Source organism: Lygodium microphyllum, chromosome 30 (assembly GCF_053477565.2).
Source record: "Lygodium microphyllum isolate KBCC chromosome 30, Lygodium_microphyllum_v1.1.10, whole genome shotgun sequence".
In the NCBI taxonomy this organism is placed as follows: domain Eukaryota; kingdom Viridiplantae; phylum Streptophyta; class Polypodiopsida; order Schizaeales; family Lygodiaceae; genus Lygodium; species Lygodium microphyllum.
In genome coordinates this window covers 115,023,712-115,041,264 of record NC_141164.1, presented here as the reverse complement: position 1 = coordinate 115,041,264, position 17,553 = coordinate 115,023,712, and positions in this window count along the sequence as shown.

Genomic DNA, 17,553 nt, shown 5'->3' with positions numbered 1-17,553 from the left:
AACTCGATTGACACATTCCAGGTTGTCCTATTGCTATGTGGACACAGTTCTATGGAGTATATCATCATCCGGCTTTCTTCTTAATAGCTTATTTTTTATATTTTGGATATTATTTTTTGTTAAAAAGGTATAGAAAGCTTCTAGAATAGAGTGAGGTGCAGAGAGCAAGTGTCTTTTTAGTTAGTTTTGAAAAATATCATTAAAAAAAGAGGGGCTCTCGAATTCACATCGTGCATGAATGTAGCTTTCAAACAGCAAATAACACTCCAGATAGAAATAAAAAGAAGAAGTGAGCCGGGAGAATTCTAATCAAGCATCCTTGGGTTTGACCTCCCTTTCGGAGCCAATCGAACCATTAGATTTGCTATCTGAGTAGTAGAGAAGAAGCTAGTATTTGATGTATATTTTGAGTATAACAGGAAGCTCCATGAAATCTAATGCTTGAAGATTGCTTCTCAGTAGTACTAAACATTGTCTAAATAATCCAAGAACTATTTGTCTTGGATTTAGCCATCAAACAATTGACCTATGACTCTTGTAATAATTAGAAATACACAGGGCTAAAGTGTATATCGAGTTCTATTTAAGGATTTTGTTTATCTTCTTAGGTTCTATCAAAATATGGTACTTCCAATCATTGAGCTTTGTCTTTATATTGTGTAAAGGTTTTGATAAACTTGGCAGAATATTTTATGATTGATTCATGATGTATGGACATGCCTTGCAGAGAACTTGATTTCTAATATTCTTGAGATTCATTTGAATCTTTTGCCTATTCTTTTTTTACTCTTCTATCTCCTATTCTCTAGTTGCTTCTCTCTCTATTCCTTGGTGGACATGACCTTTCGACTAAAACCCCTTTAACATTGATGCAATCGACTTAAAAGGTTGTCGCAGAAGGAAAGGCAGGATGGGAGAACCTTCAAACACAATTTATAGTTATATTTTTCAACAATTAGTGTAAAATATGAACATGTTTATACAGGTATAGCAATAATAATAGGTGATATAGGCTTTTACTCAAACAGAAACTGTTGTGACAAACACTTTGCAGGTAGTAGAGTGTGAGATGAAGTTGTTTAATGGTAGAAATGTATCTACACATTTGCATACTTACGCTCAAAAGATAGAGTTCTTTGGGGCCGCTTGACTTGCATAGGGCTAGCATTTTCTATAGGTCATTGTACAGAAATTGAAAGCCCGAGTTACTGAATTTCACATGTAGAACGATGACAGGGTAGCTTTCAAGAAGACACTATGGAAAGAATTTTACATTGAAGGTACGAATTTGATTATCTACATGACTTTTTAGAAGTGGATTCTAAAACCCAATAAGGACCTTGTGGCTATAGAGTTATTAGGAGAATTTGAAAGTTGATTTGAGCAATTAGGTCTTGTAGAATAGCACGCTCTTGCAAGTCAAAAATTAAAATTGTTTCTACAAGTGGTAGATCTTAAGCTTCATGAGAACCTTGATGATATGTTAGAGGATTAGACTATAGAGACAATTCTAAAAACAAAGTGGAAACTTATTAAGGATGTTGTTACTACACTAGTGAAAAAATATATAATAAGAGAAAGACTAGCTTGCCCACTGTTACGAGCAAAACAATTCATGTATCTAGTAAGCCACTTGCTTTTGTAGCTAACCCTATGGCTACACCTGCTGTTTCCACTATTAGAGAAGATGTATTAAATGAATTGGCTAAAGGCATGTGGGATCTTCAATTGAAGGTCACAAAATTGGATGAGAAACAACAAGAGAAAAGATGATAGACAATAGTCTCTAAACCAAGGAAGATATGTACGTGGTGTGATAGTTTGTAATAGAAAAGAAAGAATTCTTAATGCAAGGACTCAGAGGGAGATTAGTGACTTGTTGGATGTACATGATTTGTAGGACATAGTTGCTATCTTTAAGAAAGTTCATACGCTAGAGGCTATGCACATAGAGGATCCTTTGTATGATGCTTCACAGTTGGAAAATGTTTTGGTGAACACTTTGTTAAAGTCCTTGAGAGGTCATTCAAAGATGCTTCAAGTTATAGTTTTCTTCACTCTTTTTGGTGATGGTCAGCATGTACTGGATGCAAGTGAGGCTCAGTTTATGTTTGATGTGGTATACAATTGTCACTATAAGTAGATTTCCATGCATTAGACTCTAAAAGAGTTGGCATGTTGCTATGTATTTGTTGATGGGTGCATTGATAGCTTGTATATGAAGATTCAACAACCTCTAGTATATGATGTACACCTAAGGCTTGATTACCTTGGAGTGGATCCTTGGTATGGTATTAAAGTTGTTCAAATGCTAGTCATTTTGATCTATGATCCAAGGGGATGCCTTCTTATGTGCATGACGAGCGACAAGTTAATGCTATGGATGTTTGACCCACATGATGCATTGGTGGCACATATCGCAGGATATGTAGGTTTAGAGGGGGTGGATGTTGTGCCACTATGTGAACACAGTGTGGAAAGACCTAGAGTACATCACATTCTAGCTTTCTTATTAACCTAGAGAGTCAATGTCATATTAGTCATTAGTGTTAGTGTCCATAGTATGGATAGTTTAAACATATAGGATTTCTGGATAATTTTAGCTTATTTTTTATATTTTGGATATTATTTCTTGTAAATATCCTAAAAACGTATAGAAAGCTTCAAAAATGGGGTGATATGCTAAAAGCAAGTAGTTTTTGAGTCAGTTTTGAGAAATCTCATAAAGAAAAAGAGGCTCTCAAATTTGGGTAGCAATGCATGATTATAGTTCTTAGAAAACAAACAACATTATGGATGGAAAGAAAATGGAGTGATTGGGGAGAATTTTGAGTAGGTGTCCTAGGGTTTTGTGCCCCTTTCGAAGCCAATGGACCATAATATTTTTTGTCTAAGAAATAGAGAAGAAGCTAGTGTTTGGTGTGTATTTTTTGTATAAGAGGGAGCTCCAAGAGATCTAATACTTGGAAATTTCTTTTGAGTAGTAATAGAAATTTTCTAGATAATCTAAGAATCATTTGTCTTGGAGTTTACCCATCAATTAATCTGTAATATTTCTGCTGAAAATATTATGAGGCCGTATGAAGTCCCGAGAAAATGACAATGCCGGCATTTTGGTCATAGATGGTGCGAACTTTAACATGATGTATCATGATCTCCATTGGCAGAATCGAGACTATGGTCTAATGAAACCGTATATTTTCATGAGAACCTCCTCTTGGGAGGAGGTCAAGAGGATGATATTGGAGTTAATGCAAATTTTTTTTAATCCTCTTCCCCCCAACCGAAGCGTGGCTGAGGGGAGAGGATGGTGCTAAAATGGGAGAGTGTAGAGGTGGAGGGGAGGGACTACATGCAGGCACCACGTGGGGGGGAGGGGAGGCCTTACCCCCTTCCTATAAATACCCCCTCTAAGGGGTGAGAAGGGGGGGAGTCGTGGAGAAGTAAAGAGTGTCGTGAGGCTGCCGTAGACCATTGTGGAGAGACGAGGATCGACGCCGCCAGGCCGTGTGAAAGAGAGAAGAAATTCTGCTTCAGTCGCTGCCAATTTGATAGTGGAAAAGGAGGGGACGTTCCAGTCACCAGGCCAAGGGAGGAAAACAATAACGTGAAGCTACCATTGTGAGGTTGAAGGGGGGGAGTCGTGGTCCAGAAGCAAAGAGTGTCGTCTGGCTGTTGTAGACCATCCTAGAGGGAGGAGGATCGACGCCGCCAGGCCGTGTGAAAGAGAGAAGAAATTCTGCTTCAGCCGCCACCAATTTGATAGTGGAAAAGGAGGAGGGGACATTGCAGTCGCCAGGCCAAGGGAGGAAAACAATAACGTGAAACTATCGTTGTGAGGTTGAAGGGGGGGAGTCATGGAGGAGCGTAATGCTGTTGGTCGTGAGGGAGGGGAGCTGGGTAATCGAAAGGCTGTCAGAGAGGAGGAATAGTGGAGGAAATCTTTACGTGAAGAGGGAGGTGAGAAGTACGCCAGCCGCCGCCGCCTGAAGTCAAGTACACTGCCAGGGTCTCCATTTGCTGCCGCCTGAAGCCGAGGATCCCGCCAGCAGCCAAATCGATGGCTTCCTCTTCGTCCACGTGGATAGCTCTCACCCACAGAAGCTTCCAAGAAGCTTCTTGGGAAGCTTCTAAGGGGGGGCCTCCTTAAGGCCCTTTCCCTTGCGTTCTCACACAAGGGGATTTTTACCCTGGAAAATTAAGCTTTTCCCTTGTTTTTTCCCCTCGAGAATTTAGCCTTTTCATTGAAATCCTTCCCACACAAGTCCATATTTTATCCCCTAGAATTTAAGCTCCCTTGCCCCCCAAAATCCACCTTAGGCTAGGTTTTAAAGAACCTTCCTGTGGGAAATCCCCACTCAAGTTCATATTTACTTACGGGCTCTTAAAAACCCTTCCTATTGCCCTTCTCAAGCGGTCTCTTATACCCCGGGAATTAGGCTTTTCTCCCCCCTTGCATCCCTGGGAATTAGACCCTTTCGGACTTGGTTTCCCAAAAAGGTCACCTAGCTCGGGTTTTTTTTTAAAAGCCCTTTTCATAGCATTTCCACAAGGCTAGTTAGCCCCCATTTCCTTTTAAATCCTCACCTTGCATTCCACAAAGCCATTTTTAAACCCTTCCGTGGATTTCACCCTCACAAGTTCTTTAAAGGCTCCCATGGCATTCCCACTCAAGCCATATTAGCAAGTTTTAAACCCTCTTCTCATTGGTTCTATTGAATCTCCCCCAAGTTTTTCTAACCGAATTAAAAGGCCCTTCCTTTTTGAACCCTCCGAAAGCCCAAAGTTCTTTCCCCTCATAAGCTTCAAGAAGGAAGCTTATAAGGTATTCCAAAGCCCAATTTCACAAGACGAGGCATCGATCAAGGAAGCGGAATCTCAAAAGGAATTGCGCGTGCGAGGGAGACGGGCCAAGATCATAAGTCTGCGGCCAAGGCAAGAAGGTTGAATTCGCGAGGGCCCCTAAAAAGGCACAAGGTGCAACTGCAGGAGGATCATCTCCTAACATCCATGTGGACGTTTCACCACAAGTCCAGGTTTTCTTCCTATTTTTGATTTACGTCGTAATATTGTAATTATGCATGGCTTATTCACGAAAGTAAGATGCACTTTTACGATTGAAAAACATTGGCTATCTTAGGGGAAATAACTCACAATTGATGAATCGATCATTTGTATTTCTCAAAGAAACAAACAAAAGAAGGACATAAGACATCTATATATTCTTAATAAATTGTTTTTCTGCATTACAAACGATTTTAGATCAACTAATGACCATTATCTCAAAGTCGAAATTATTGTAGTACACTTCGATTATTCATAAAAAGATAAAATTGCATGTTGCATTATTAGACATCTCTTTCTTTGCAAGGATTCATTAAAGAATATTGCTAACAACCGTAGGAATTTGCGAGGCATGGAAATGATTCTAGGACTGCATGAAGTAGATTAAAAATCTAGTCAGTTGGCATAAATCTCAATCAATTACGTAAGTAGTTACGAAAGTTTGTGTAATGCTCATTTAGCATACAAATAATACATTCAGAAATGAAATTAGGAAAAGGTTGCATGGTTCGTTTTAACATAAACCCCAAAATCCTAGCAGCATGAATCCTGAATGCATGTTTTAGAAGGATCAATGAAAATCATGCCGTAACTTAACCTACGCTTTGATCTTAACCAAGAAAGTTAGGGTTGGTAAATCTAATCATACGTAAGCAATGAATCATGTGATTACAGAAATGGTGTCGTAAATATCTTCAAGAATAGACAAGTAAATTGGTTTACCCTAAACACCTAAACCGCGAGGGACTCGCTTAGGAATGGTTAAATCAATGCAACATATCCCAAGTGCTAACTAGGATTTAGCACATTGAGGAGGTGACCTAGTCGCTCTTATTGCCAAGCTGAAACTCTCATACCCTAAAGACCTGCCCACATTCACGGAATGTAGCGACAATAGGACATACTTGCGAGAAATGATCTAGGGTTTTTACCCTAAGGATCGCTCGCTAAAAGGATGAAACTCGGTTTGAATTGGAACCCTAGGATGTCGGCCTAGTGCAATCAGGAATGGATTGGATATGAAGACACCCTAACCCTATTTCCTATTAATAATGATTTTGTGATTAGAAGACGCCATTCGATGGGTAAAATAGTCCCATGGATTAGATGCGACGCTTATGCAACAAGTTGCAGAGTTGCATGATCTTGTGGGTTGACCACAAGGGAATGGCCAAATTCCTCGAAATGAGATTGGCAGATTCTTGCGCAAGTTTATCTTGCAAGAGGATGAGTGGTCATCCTGATATAGCACCTTTCTTGGGAAAGGTGACCAAGATAAGTGGATTAGATAATTGCTTGGAAGAAAAAGACCAATCAGTAATTTGGAATAACATATTTACTACTAATAGAACTTAAGGTATTGGTTAAGTTGGATTAATAGGGTATGGCCCTAACCCAAGGACATAAGGGTTAACAAACAAACCCTTGGGGATCTTGCCAAGTCACAATTGATCCCGGATAGAGTGCTGGATGCATTCAGAGAGAAGGATTCACTCCTTAGCAGTTGGCCAAATAAACGACCACTGGAATTGATTGTGCTTGTAACAGTTTAGAAAGAACTGTTTGCATTGTTTGCTCAAGGAACTAAAGGATGAAAAGATATCTAATGCTTCACGTTGAAGGCCTGAAGGGAGAGGCAGCTTCAGTTACCCCCGACTGCCTGCCTGACCCTAACCAAGGGGGTTGTTGACCGCGCTCGGAACATGGACCAAACCTGCCGCGAGAGGTCTCTCCGTTGAATGCTACTTGGTGCAGGAGGACGCTTGGGGACCAGGAGGGGCTCTGGCCGTAAATCCCTCGCCTTCCGGGTCCTGCACAAGAGGCTAACGTGACTCGGGATTGGATCTCGAGGCCCGCATACTAGTCTACGGGCGGAATCTTGGATTAATGATCCCTGTGGATTGCTGGATAGCCTTCGGGCGGATTGTGGATAAGCTTACGAGCTGGACTTTATGTATTTCAAATATAAATATGATAATCTGTTAAAAAGGAACTTGTTTGACATTGTTTTTCTATGTCAAGTGATATGATTACGTGAAGGAACCTGTGCCTAACAGGTTAATTAAGGAAGCTGATTGATACATGTCCAACTAAATGTGTTAGGTAATTAAATAACTAAAACAAACCTGAGGAGAGTGCGGTGGATGTGGCCATAGGTCCGTCCTACGGATGGGTGGTCCCGGTTGGCCGGGAACTTTTCTTAAAACACGAGGAACAACAGGATGAAAGTAAAAGGACATGAACAACAAAAGCGTTGACTTTGAGTTATGACTTAACCCGATTTACGCTGTTTTAGGGGAAGGGAATGGGACTATGCCTTATGGCAGAGAGGTTGAGCTTTGCATCCCTCTCGTTTCCCATTCTCCTTGAACCATGTGCATCACGAATCCGCTTCGAACCTGGCGTTTCTGCATAAAGTAGTTCGCTTGGGTCTGACGCTAGTTGCTATTAGGAAATGACCAATTAGGAAAACCCTAATTCAGGTTGATCCTAAGTGGGAACGGCCGGAATACCTCCGCTACGTAGCAGACGCGGAAAGCCCTAGATCGCAAACCCCGTAACATTCCATGGGAGTGCCGGGCGGAGCCTTCTAGACATCCTTTCCGATGGACTGCTAAAGACATGTCCTGGATGATACTAGTGGACACGTTACATAATCAACTTATGATTACTATAATAATTAGAAATACACAGGGCTGATGTGTATTTGGTATTCTATACAAGCATTTTGTTTACCTTCTATGGTTCAATTAATACATATTGTTTCAAATCATTGAGCTTTGTTTTTATATTACGTAAAGGCTTTGCCATACTTGAAAAAAGATTTTATGGTTGATTCATGATGTGTGGACATGATTTGAAGAGAACCCGATTTCCAGTATTCTTGGGACTCATTTAAATCTCTTGTCGATTGTTTTTCTCTTTTCTATCTCCCATTCTCTACTTCCTTCTGTCTTTGATCCCTGGTGGATACGACCTTTGGACTAAAATCCCTTCGACAACATGTAGTCAATTTATGAAATGCCTATAAATACCAAAAAATAAAGGTTATGTATTCTATTCATTATGGATTTTGAAAATTTAACAATTCCATTGAATATTTGATTGGTTTTTGAGGAACCATGATTGTAATTCATTTAATTTTTTTTGAAATACATGGTTTACTTACCAAGTGAGATAGGTGTATTTATTTATTAAGTGCCATGAAGCATGGAATACACCATTTTCATGACATTGTGATTTCACTAGGTGATTTAAGTAGGTGCTTACCAGCATCACTTCTATGTTTTATTTTTGCGTGTTTATGTGAGAACCCATAGTTTAGAAATTTTCTTCCTTGCATAGTGTAGATTATATATTTTTTATCCTTACTTAATTTTCTATTATGGCCAATACATTCATATGTAATGTATTCATCCAAGTTATCCATTGTATATCAAACCCACTTGTGTGTGTTGTTTTGCATGTGAAGCCCTGCTCAATGTGTTTTTTTTTAAGTATGCCAAAAAAATATAAAATTGACACCAATGGATTATTTTTTAGAAGTTTGGACAATTGCCGAACCCAAGGAAAGAGAAATTGGAATAAAGATGAAAAAAAACCTAAGCTCATTGATAAGAGGAATTGAACAAAGCAGTGTGAACTAGGCTTTAAAGACACAAATGACTTTACAATCATTCTAAATGATTGATGGAATAGGAGAAGGAAGAAACTTCTTATGAGACTTTTTGAATAACTAAAAAGATGATGATCGTAATTTGAGATTTTCGTGGGAGTCAAGTGGATGTTTTGATTGATGCCATTTTGATCACAATTACACAAAATCAAGTTGTCAACTACAATGCATTTTAGAACATTTGAACAAGAAGAGCTTGAAGACTTAAGAGCTTTGAGAAAAGCTCTCTTACAAAGATTTGAATAGAAAAAAGACACATTCAAAATTAGATGCTTTTGAAGGATAAAAAAGCATTATGTGATCATCCTTTTAGATCATCTAAGAACTCAAGTTCTTGAAGGAAAAGGAAAAAGAAAAGCAATAAACCTTGTGTTTTACACTCACTAAGAGAATAGGAAAAACCTATTACATGGATACTAATGGCTATAAATAGCCCAAATCTAATTGCGAATAGCCTAGGCAATTTTTGAGTTGAAGTAACTTATGTGTTTAGCATCAAAGACATAGTAATCGAGAGCCTTCGCCTAATATGCTCCTTAAAAAAAGAGTTTCTTAACTTGTAATAATAGAGACTTTGGAGGATTCTCATCTCGTTATATTAGTTTTTCTTATAAAAAATACAAAGCTCTTTGGTGTCTCTTATCATTGTTGCTTAACGCTGGTCTTATTGACCAAGAACCTCCATGGTTTGTGGCTATTCAAGAACCCCCCTCCCCAAAAAATTTAGTGAACCTTATGTGAAAGCCACATTGTCAACAAGATGGAAGAATCACTCTTTTCAAGTAGTATGTCAGAGTCAAGTGATGAAGTGAAGTAGCTTCTCTACAACTTTAATGCATACATCCAAGAACATCAATGACACTATCAATAAGAGATACTGCAATAGATGTAGCTTCAAGCCAATGCATAGTACACAGTTATAGCTATGAAGTCTATGGCGGTGGTAGAAAATCAAAAGAAGCTCTTTGATGGTCACAATATATCATGCTATTTGAAGCTTTATGAGTTGAAGATGGAGCTCTTTGGTGTGTCTACGCATCTAATGAGACAATAGCTAGTTACTTCATTCCTAAAGCCACACATTAAAATGAGCTCTATGGTGCTAATCCTATTTGGATTGCCTTTAAGAAATCCTTGAAGAAAGAATGCTACATGGAAGACATTATGATGGATACAAGGCATAGCTTCCATGAGTGGATACACAAGCTTCACAAGGGCTTGGTGCCACTTGAGCTTCTTCAAAAGTTTGAATCCAAATTTAACAAGATGAATGCTATAGGTTAAGTGACCTTAGAGCATGAGAAGGTGGAGTTATTTCTACAAGTTTTGGATCCAATACTTCAAGTGCAGCTAGGAGAGCTCTTGGATGACAAGTTGTAGCCTATGGGTTTGAAGATTGTCTAGTAGGATGCAAAGGACATAGTCTCCACCTTGAAAAAAATTGTGAAAATCTAGAATTTGGAATAGTAAAATTGCTTCTATGATTACTCATTTTTTCATACCTTCTATTATTCTGACTATGGTTTTCACTGTTATGCCTACAACTATTATACTTACCCTTGTTTCTATGCCTATGCCTCTTTCTATGCCAATATAAGTACCTATGGTTTTGCTACCAAGTGCTACAATTCTACCACCCAAGAATGATGGTATGGATGAGATACTAAAAGGCATAAGAGACCTAAGACTTGATGTTGCTAAGCTTGTAGGGCCAACTACTATGCTAGAAAAGGCAAGTCCTTCACAAACTCTACCAAATAAGAAATAAGATGTATTTGGTGTGATAGTTGTGAGCATCAGTGCAAGGATTGTGAGTTCTTTACACATGCCAAAAGAAATAACTTGGTCTTTTGGGGTCCAGAGGGTAAAATCTATTTAATCAAGATGGAAATGTTTATGATTCCAAACTTTGGCAAAGGATAAATAAACTTGACTCTTGAAGACATGGTAGCACAGACTTCTTATGTATCTAGAAATGATGCTTCAACATATGGAGTACAAATTGAGAAGAAACCATAGAATAAATCAAAGTTTAGACTTTTACTTTGGATCTAGCACATAAAGAAAAATTGCAGCACTAAGAACTATCTAGTGCACAACAAAGTATTAGAAAAGAGACTAGGTGGGATGCTCCAATAGACACTCCATTTATGCATATCTAGCAAAGACTTATGGAATTGAGATGCTTGTTGAAATGAAAAGAAGACTAGATGATGAAGCTCCAAGCACTTCTCAAAATACTAGAGGTGGTAAGTAACTCGTTCCACCCTCGAAATGAGGACATGAACTTCTCAAAAGACTAGAGGTGGTGAGTCACTTGTTCAACCCTCAAAATGAGGACATGAACATGTTACAAAGGATGAACAAAGTAAAGAAAAGAAATCAGATGTACACATTAAGAAGAAACCTAGCTATAAGCTTCTTTTAGATATTGAGAATTTCATTGATCTAAAGAAGGTATTTGAAGAAGTGATTTCAAACACTTAGCTGGAACTTACTCCTAGAAAAATATTGAGAATTTTTTAGAAAGAATTTCATGATGTAATTATAGATATCATTAAAAACACCATATTGGGTAATATGGGAATTTTCCATAAGTTTGGGACCCATGCTCAAGTCTTTGGATTTGTCACAACTTGAACACTATAACTCCAAATTGAGCACGCTATAGCTCAATAGATTCCATTTTTCAAGTGCTTTTCAATGATAAGTCACATCATATGGTTTTTAGAAACTTATGGGCATGTTATCCGGGTGCCACCTTTTTAGTATTCAAAAAATGGGAATTGGGAGATTCCCAAACTCACTAATATTGTGTTTAAAAGAAAAAGGTAGATAATATAAATTGCAAAAGGACAAAGTATCACAATTGAGTAACTACTTTGTGAAGAGTTGGATAAAGAAAAAGTAAATGATAGCTATATAGTAAGTGTTGTAGTATGCGCAAAAGTCATAAAGAATATTCAACTAGTGCATTATGAAGAGGATGATGCTCCAATTATGGTTACTAGGAGTAACTTTTCTAGACCACATTGGGCACAAGCAACCATTGAAACATTGGTCAAGATAGGTGAAATGGCTACTCTATGTATTGCTTTGATAGATTATGGATCAAAGATCAACGTCATTGTATGAAATGTCTATGAGAGTGAGAAATGGCCAATGGATATTGAACATGGATGGCAAATGAGAGCTACCAATAACACTACAAGAGATCTATATGCTACATGTTGAAATATCAAGGCATCTAAAGGTGATGTACAAGAAGGTTTCCATTTCTTTGTGTAAGAATCCTATACTTATGATATTATTCTAGGCCAACCATTTATTATAAAAGCGTGGATTGAGATAAAGGTGATCGATGATGTTCTACATATGCATGAGGATGTAGTAGAGATCGAAAAAGAGCATTATAATTTATGACCATATATGTGAATCAGTTTGAGAATAGAGATACTTTACAAGATTCCCATCATCTTGCAAAAGACCCATATTTTCTCCAGATACCACTATCCTACGAGACAATGGTAGTATATGGAGAGAAAATCTCTCACGCCCTAGTAGATTGGGGTAACTCAATAAACTGAGTTTATGGCTGATTATTTTCAGTGTACAAAGTTGATTATTGAAATATTTTAGCATCAATGTGTGGGGTTTCTCCTATGCAATAAATAGTGTACAAAGTTTATGGTTGATTATTTTTAGTGTACAGAGTTCATTATTGAAATATTTTAGCATCATCGCATGGGTTGCTCCTATGCAACAAATAGTGCAAAGAGCTAAACATTTTCAGCCAGAAAAGTTGAGGATTGATGATCTTCAGCAAGATAGAGTTATGTGATGCTCATTTTCAGTTTTTTAGTGAATCAAGGAGAAGCCACGATTGACACAAAGTACAAAACAATGGATAAAAAGGCAAAGCTAGGGTTAATAGTGGTTTCCACTTGACAGTAATGAGCAAATTCAGAGGGCTACAAAGCAACCAAATTTGAGAGATCTAGAGCACATACATCATGGTAAGATTTTTTGTAGAGACTCTTGTAGAATTGAAGATTTGGAATGATAAGTTATTATTACCAGTAGAGAAATAATGTTTTCAAGATTTATTTTGAGTGTCATGGTAGAGCATTCGCATTCTTTCCACATGAGATTGGTTGTCTAAGACTAGATATTGTTGCCCCTATGGTGATCTTTACCATCTCTCATATTCCATGGAACTCCACCCTATTTCAATGCCCAAGGCACTTTCGAAGAATGTTTAGTGAAGGGTCGACTTTCAAGGTATGAGATAGAAGGGTATGTAGGGATTTAGAGATAGAAACAAATGAAATATAATAATTTTAGAAGGAAAGAAGATTTAGATGAGACCAATAGAGGTAAATCTTGTCATTTTATTTCTTAGAGCTAATTAGAGCATACATTCTGACATACATGTAATACATCGGATCTTAATCAAATCAAGATAGATATATCCACAAAGGTGGAATGATAGCCCAAGATACATTGAGATGATAGCTCAAATCATAAAAAAATTACGTATCATGATCTCTACAGGCTCAATCCATATGTTCATATAGGTATTCACCTTAACTTTTCATGTAGACATTAAACTAATAGTGGTAGATGGAGAATATCATGCACACTCTAACCAACACAAGGGGACTAGTAGACCAAAAGCACCTGCCAAGGCTACCAAAAGCAACTGCCAATTCCTTGCCAATGCCACCAAAACACATTAGGCTTGTTATTTTTGTGTATTTATAGCGGTCACCAAGAGCCATAAGAAGCTCAAACTCCAAGATAAATATGCTCCAAACTATCTAGATTATGCCTTGTATTGTTAGAGACCCCTTTTGAGTTAAAAGTTCTTAAAAACAACGGCATTGATCAATCCAAACCAAAAATCATAGCAAGTTACGTTGATTTTGACTATTTATTACAACTAAGAATAGCTTAAATCAAGTACATACATGGCTAAAAACTCCTTTTGGTGAAACATACAAGTACCTTAGCTCTCTAGAACCATGAACTAAGCAAAATTCACCATTAAATGATCATTAAAGAGAGTGTATGAAACTCATAAAAAACATTCAAACCTATTTTTCCTTATCATAAATAGTCAAAACAACCCACAAATGGAGCTCTAAGATTGTAGATCAATCCATCAATGATCAAGGGTCAATCTTCCATTGTTACAAGCTATGTATCTAGCACATGATCACATAGTTGGTTCAAAGAGAGGAGGATAATCAAAAGTTTGTCTTTAGCTCTATGTGCTCCATTGTTAACTATCAAAATAGTCCCAAATTAGTCCAACTCATGACACAGAGCACTCTTCTTTCATGAGAAAAGATTAATCTTCTATTAGTGAGTCCAAGATGCAAGCATAAGAAGCTATGGATAGTGTAGAGAGAGAAGAAGAGAACAAATTTGAGTATTCAGCCTTGAAAACACTATTCTAAAATTGAGAATACAATAGCACACTCCATCTTTGTATGAGCAAAAAGTCATTTTCACTTCTCTAATGGTTGAGAACTTCCTCTTCACTTGTCACTTGAGTTGCATGGCCCCCATAATCTCTCCTTCATCCATTTTTTTCCATGATTAGTACAACACCATGGTGCCTATCAAAAGAGGCCAAAAGTTGCATTGAAGATCCTGGCCATACTTGACAACTCCTTATCTATCACATAACTCTCTAGTGAGTAACTTGAGTGATTAATCAAGGCTTAAGTTAAGCCATACACTAGCATGACTTGTCAAGTGATTTTCAAGGCCATAAGATAAATCAAACTTCCAGTAGACCATCAATGCTTGGTGAAATAGATAACAACTCTACTATTGTTTTCTCTAGTTAGGTGTCCATTTTCACACTATGTACCAAAACTTCTCTGACATCCACTCCCTCCGAACCTGCACATCCTCTACCATGTGCCACAATGCACACTACAAGGATATGAGGGTATAGCGACGGTGATTTGCGACGTGAAATAGCAATGATGCTAATAGTGACAGTACTCAGATGAAAAAAACGTAGGCCGAAACCTGAGCACATTTTTTTGCGTGCATTCACAAAAGAGAGAGCAATAGGGAGAGCGAACATCTTGCATTTGAGAGGGAGAGAAAGAGAGAAACAGGGAGAAAGAAAGCTTCTCGTTGCCCTCGCCACCATTCGTGAAGAAGAGGAGCGACTTACGGAGGGCGAAGAAGAGTTGCCGTCGCGAAGAGGAGCCGCCAAACCCTTCTTCGAGCCTTTACGGTGAGTGAATTGTCCATTCTTGCTTTGCTTTTGTATTTTCTCTCTCTCTTTTACTTGTTTTTGGTATAATTCATATGTATTGAGAGAGGGAGAAGAAATGAGAGAGAAAAAGAGGGAGAGGGAGAGGGAGAGGGAGGAAATGAGAGAGGGAGAGGAAGAGGGAGAGAGAAAGAGAGGGGAAAGGAAATGAGAGAGGGAGAGAAAGAGGGAGAGGGAGAGGGAGAGGGAGAGAGAGAGAAAGAGAGGGGGAGGGAGAGGAAATGAGAGAGGGAGAGGGAGGGAGAGGGAAACATTAAGCATAATAGGGAAAGAGAGAAAGAGAGGGAGAGGGAGAGGAGGGAGAGAAAATGAGAGAGGGAGAGGAAGAGAGAAAAAACATTAAACATAATAGAAAAAGCGATAAAGAGAGGGAGAGGGAGAGGGAGAGGGAGAGGAAATGAGAGAGGGAGAGGAAGAGAGAGGAAAGAGAGGGAAACATTCAACATAATAGGGAAAGAGAGAGGGGGAGGAAGAGATAAAAAACATTAAACATAATAGGGAAAGAGAGAAAGGGAGGGAGAGAAAATGAGAGAGGGAGAGGAAGGAAAAAACATTAAACATAATAGGGAAAGAGAGAAAGAGAGGAAGAGGGAGAGGGAGAGGGAGAGGGAGGGATATGCAATGAGAGAGGGAGAGGAAGAGAGAAAAGGAAATGAGAGAGGGAGAGGAGAGAGAAAACATATTAAACACAATAGGGAAAGAGAGAAAGAGAGGGTGAGGGTGAGGGAGGGAGAAGAAATGAGGGAGGGAGAGTAGAGAGAAAAAGAAATGAGAGAGGGAGAGGAGAGAGAAAAAGAGAAAAAAATTAAACATAATAGGGAAAGAGAGAAAGAGAGGGAAATGAAATGAAAGAGGAAGAGGAAGAGAGAAAAGGAAATGAGAGAGGGAGAGGAGAGAGAAAAAACATTAAACATAATAGGGAAAGAGAGAAAGAGAGGGAGAAGGTGAGGGAGGGAGAAGAAATGAGAGAGGGAGAGAAAGAGAGCAAAAGGAAATGAGAGAGGGAGAGGATAGAGAAAAAATTAGAGAAGAAGAGGAGAGAGAAAAAGAGAAAAAACATTAAACATAATAGGGAGAGAGGGAAAGAGAGGGAGAGGGTGAGGGTGAGGGAGGGAGAGGAAATGGTAGAGGGACAGGAAGAGAGAAAAGGAAATTAGAGAGGGAGAGAAGAGAGAAAAAAAATGAGAGAGAGGGAGGAGAGAGAAAAAGAGATAAAAAACATTAAACCTAATAGGGAAAGAGAGAAAGAGAGGGAGAGGGTGAGAGAGGGAGAGGAAATGAGAGAGGGAGAGGAAGAGAGAAAAGGAAATTGTTGTTGTTTGTTATTATTGTAGTAGTAGTAGTTTTTTTTCTTTTCTTGTTTATTGATGTTTAGTTTTCTTGTTTTTTATTGTTGTAGTAGTAGTAGTAATAGGAGTTTTTTCTTCTTTTCTTGTTTATTGTAGTAGTAGTAGTAGTTGTTGTTGTTGTTGTTTTTTCTTTCTTTCTTTCTTTCTTCTTCTTTTCTTGTTTATTATAGTGGTAGTTGTAGTGGTTGTCATAGTCGTGGTTTTGGTCGTGGTCGTTGTTTTTTCTTCTTTTGTTGTTTATTATACTGGTAGCGGTAGTGGTAGTTGCAGTGGTAGTAGTAGTGGTAGTGGTAGTCATGGTCATGGTCATGGTCATGGTGGTAGTCATGGTCGTAGTCGTAGTCATAGTCATGGTCATCGTGGTCGTGGTCGTCATTGTCATCATAGCCGTAGTCGTAGTCATGGTCGTGGTCGTGGTCATATAGTTATACTCGTAGTCATGGTCGTGGTTGTGGTCATGGTCACTATCACTACAAGGATTTGGGCCATTAGCGACGCCAATTAGCGACGGCGGATAGCGGCATCACTATTGGCATCACTATTTGCGTCGCTATTATATAGCGACGGGCCACAAGGAAAAAACGCGGTCGAAACCCGAGCGCGGTTTTCATTTCTTTTGCTTCATTGAGAGTTTTGAGAGCGAGAGCGAGGGAGAGACCGACCCTCGTGAGAGAAGAAGAGGAAGAAGACTTGCCGCCGCCGCCGCCGCCGTTGTTCGCGAAGGAGAGGAGGAGCCTTCATCGCAAAGAGAAGCCGCCCCACACTCGCCATATCTCATTGGTGAATCTCCCTCTCTCTTTCTTTTGCTTGTTCAAGGTTTAAATCACTCTCTTTTGCTTGTTTAGGAGAGGAAATGAAAGAGAAAGAGAGGGAGAGGGAGAGAGAGGGAGAGAAAGAGAGGGAGAGAAAGAGAAAGAGAAAGAGAGGGAGAGTGCATTCTCTCTCTCCCTCTCCCTTTTGCTTGTTTAATGTTTAAATCACTTTCTTTTTTGCTCCTTTAGGAGAGGAAACGAGAGAGTAAGAGAGAAAGAGAGGGACAAGGAGAGGGAGAGGGAGAGGGAGAGGGAGAGAGAGGGGGAGGAAATGAGAGAGGGAGAGAAAGAGAAAGAGAGGGAGGGAGAGTGCATTCTCTCTCTCCCTCTCCCTGTTGCTTGTTTAATGTTTAA